A 4,422-nucleotide genomic window follows, 5' to 3' on the forward strand; every position below is an offset into this window, starting at 1 on the left:
ATCCTCACATATGTGTGATTTTGTTTCTTCAGAATATAACAAGTACTCTCCCAAATGACTGTATAAAACAACATAGTCCAGTTGAGGTAATATAAGTAACATTGTGCACATTTTGATATATGATATATATCCAACTTAAATTCTATCCCTCTCTCTCTCTCTCTCTCTCTCTCTCTCTCTCTCTCTCTCTCTCTCACACACACACACACACACACACATGCACACACACACACACACACACACATTTTTATGCCCATTTATGAACTACATTTCATTCCATTCTTGTCTTGCTATTCTAGTGTGATGTCACAATAGACTAGTCTATCATATTTCATATTTTGATATTTCCATACAACCTTGAACTACATTAACTCTCAATATAGTGTTTCAAACAAAAAATCATCATGGAAGAGATCAATATGCATTTTAATAATTAAAGGAGTTTGCTTCTTTGGATTACATTTTTTGTAGTGCTTCTTTCCACACAATTTGATTCAATATATCAAGGTTCCTCTCTTCATTTTGAACGCAGCATATGACTCTTGGCAGGTAAATCCCCCCCTCACATTTTTGATATAATTCATTTCTTTAAAAATTAGGTCTAGGAATCTTTGTTCTTGTTTTAAAAAAAATAAAGAATGAAGTAGAAAATTGTCAAGCATGGAGCATCCCAATGCTTGTAGTTTAAATTATTATGTCCATATTGAAAATACTCCAAATGTAATTTTAATAAAAAAATTTATAGTTTAGGAATTTTCAAGGACTTGTATAACCTATCTAATGACATTTATGGTGGTTTCAGTGGAATAATGTTCTTGTTCCTTCAATAGCCGATCCAAATAGGACATGGACACTATGCAAGAACAACACAAAAAATTGTTCAAATGACCAACTGAAGATTTTGCAAGGTCTTCTTTCTATTTTATTTAGTTACATTGAAATAATGAGACATTCTTGAAAAAGTATGTTTGTTTTGTAGTATTGTTTTGACCTATATACCTATCCTCTTTTTTATTACACCTAAATTTTTTAACCTTAGTACTGCTAGTTTTCATTCTCTAGATTTCAGAAGACAAATGTTGGCATTTCTTAGTCCATTTGTGCCTCGTAATCATCATATCTTGCTTCTATCATACCATTTCATTATCCAATATTCTTTGGGATACAACTGCTTCTGAAATCAACAATAAGGTACATTTTCACCTCCTTTCTCTCTCTCTCTCTCTCTCTCTCTCTCTCTCTCTCTCTCTCTCTCTCTCTCTCTCTCTCTCTCTCTCTCTCACACACACACACACACACACATTGACCTAAGCACATATGAGGGAAAATGTAGAGGTGTGAGTTCATGCAATGGACCATACAATTCGTTTAGTTTCATTTGTTTCTTTTCTTATAATGAAATAAGAGGTATTGAAAAGGTTGCTTTTTGGTTGTTTGTTATGACATGAATGAAAGACTACTGCACAAGCTGTTGGAGAGTGGTTCTTTGAAGGCACACAAGTGAAGATACTAGATTGTGCCTATCCTTGTAATCCTAATTGCATGGGTGTTTTGCTTTAAATGTTTAAATATAAAATAACTAATGTTAGTGTTTACAATAATTGTCATTAATATTTATTTTATAACAAATTTTATATACCTACGAGATTCAAGAATCCTTTAAAATTTCATAACTTGATTTTGGTTACTAATAAAAATGTTAGTGGACCTTTTTTTTAAACCAATTTTTTGTTCGGATTTGTTTCATCTCCTCTCTCTCTCTCTCTCTCTCTCTCTCTCTCTCTCTCTCTCCCTTCATTTTATTGGATATACTCTAGTCTTGTGAAAGTATATAAGTTTTCTATGTTGAATGCTTAATTTTATGTACCCTTTGAAATAATAATTTATTTTTGGCATTAATTCTCATTTTAAAAAACTAAAACATGGTTTAAGAGTTTTAACTCTTTGAACATTGAATGCTATTAATTTGAATACTTTATACTACTTGCTTAATCCAAAACATGATTTTGGAGTTTTAACTCTTTGGACATTGAATGCTATGTATTTGGATACTTTTAAAAAAATCATATTGAATGTTAATTCAAAGTTATAAATGCTTCTTTAAATTTTATCCTTTGAAATCATGGTGTATTGGGTTTTGATATTGGTTTGAGATAGGACCACAGTAGAGGATGGATAATTACTAGAAATGGTTGATGACAATACGCTTTGAGTTACCATATGGTCATTTGAAAAGACATACCTTAAATTCTTATATAATATTAAATATCTTTAAAAAATACTATATAGAATACTTCTAACTTCTAAATCATTGATGATAATATGCTTTGAGTTACCATAATGACCATTTGAAAGAACATACCTTAAATTCGTATATAATATCAAATCTCTCGAATTAATACTATATAGAATACTTCTATACTTTTTTAAAAATTCACATATCATACTTGGAAAGTTGGCTTCATGTATTTTCCCAAAGATATCACACTACTATAATAAAAGACAAAATAATAAAGTATTTAAGTATGGGTGTTAGCTCACAATAGAGTTGAACTCACACACACACAATGCTCAATGAGAAGAAAACAAGGGTGTAGAGTGTGAGAAAGAATAGCTAGCTATAATAAAAAAGCAAGATAAAAAAGGATGTAGGGATGGGTATTAGCTCACAATGAACTCACACACACACAATGCTCCAATGAGAAGAATACAAGGGTGTAGAGTGTGAGAGAGAATAGATAGCTCAAAGAGGAGAGAGATGAAGCCCTCTCCTATAAGTACAAAGGAGAGATTACAAATGAGTAGCAACCCTAAATAATGGATGAGGAGAAAGTAAAAATGAGCACTAAACAATGGATGTGGTTGCTTATATACTAACTAACCCTATGGTATATGTTTACACATGGATGTGGTTGCTTATATACTAAACAATGGATGTGGTTGCTTATGTACTAGCTAACCCTATGGTATATGTTTACACATGGATGGCCATGGGAAAAAACCCGGTGGGACAAAAGTGCCCATGAAATTAGTACATGGCCTCATTGTAATATTACCATAAATATCTAACAAACCTCCATGTAGTATAAATGTGAGTTTTACATAGATTGTAGATTAGTTAATCTCACTTGCATGGAGACTCTCTCTGACATAGTGGTAGTGTACTTCAATGTGCTTAGTCTTGGCATAAAAGATAGTCAGTGTGCTTAGTATTGGCATAAAAGATAGGATTCTTGGCTACTACCATTACACTTTGACTACCAATGATAATTAGAATAGGAGTGTCTAAAGGGACACAAATATCCTCCATCAATCTTCTCAACCATACACATTAGGAATTTTTTGGACCCAAAAAGGGCCTCCTAAGGATTCCTAATTTTAAGGGATTAGAGCTTAAAAAGCTGGGCTTAAGGGAGACAAAGGCTATGATGACCCCTATTTTTTGCCTTGCCACATCAGCCATACCCCCCTAGTTTCACTTTTTAAAGGGAATATTCTTATACTCTCTCTCTCTCTTACTTTTTGACTTTTCTCATACTTTTTGAATTTTTTATCTTCACTCTCTACAAATTGAATCTTTCTTGTCAGTTTGAAATCTCCTTTCTCAGTAACTCCCACCATATCTCCCTTTTACATTAGCAAAACATTCTCGTATTTAGGTGGGTACCAAAAAGTGATTTTTTTTTTTTTTTTTTAACATTTTGAGGTGGAAAAAAGCCACCCAACTAATATGTATGATGAAAATAAATTTTTCCCTCCAAAAAGCTTGTAATTCAAGGGTCACGTTAGAAGCCTGTCAGGAGCCAGTACATCCATAACTAACTGTCAGGTCCCCAAAATCCCATAAATATAACTAACTATCAGGAACCGCTACATCCATGAGATCCCGAAATTGTGGGGACCCCAAAAATTATTATTTTTTAATTTTTCTCATAAACGTAATTTATTGATGAAAAACTCCATGTTAGTATATTTGTATATCAAAAATATCATTTTCTACTTAGAAAAACGGATTTGTGTTAAACCTGCAAACGGCAAAGTTTTAACAGTCTCTCTCACTCACTCCCTCTCTCTCTCTCTCTCTCTCTCTCTCTCTCTCTCTCTCTCTCTCTCTCAGGATCTCTCTGCTTTAGCTTCTTCCTCTGCTTAGCTATGGAGTCTTTGCAAGCTGTGTGTGTATCCCCTTGTGAAGCTAGAAAATGGAAGGCTGATTTATACATTCGTATTCGTGAAGAGTATGGCAGCTCTAAAAAAACCCATCCTACTGATGCACAATGTGTCCAAGCTCGTAGGATAGCTAAGGAGAAAAATGTAGATCTTTGGGTTGATGGGCATCTCTATCCAGTTGACCCTCCATCATTAAGAGCAAACCCTCCTTTTTGCAATTTATCATCTTTTATGCAATTTGTTGGTGAAGGAGAG

The 4,422-nt window shown here is 33.3% G+C and overlaps 1 pseudogene across 1 annotated transcript in view; it reads left to right on the plus strand.

The window, feature by feature from the left end:
- LOC147618403 (pectin acetylesterase 8-like) overlaps positions 1-1,723 on the plus strand; it is a 5,996-nt pseudogene extending 4,273 nt beyond the window's left edge. The window contains exons 8-12 of the transcript XR_015262119.1: positions 33-86; positions 472-549; positions 803-908; positions 1,063-1,191; positions 1,456-1,723. The product of XR_015262119.1 is annotated as a pectin acetylesterase 8-like (transcript). The remainder of the gene's footprint in view (positions 1-32; positions 87-471; positions 550-802; positions 909-1,062; positions 1,192-1,455) is intronic.
- Positions 1,724-4,422: the final 2,699 nt, after the last annotated feature.

The sequence above is a fragment of the Cibotium barometz genome, chromosome 35 (genome assembly GCF_041138505.1).
Source record: "Cibotium barometz isolate CiBa-2024 chromosome 35, ASM4113850v1, whole genome shotgun sequence".
Classification (NCBI taxonomy): Eukaryota; Viridiplantae; Streptophyta; class Polypodiopsida; order Cyatheales; family Cibotiaceae; genus Cibotium; species Cibotium barometz.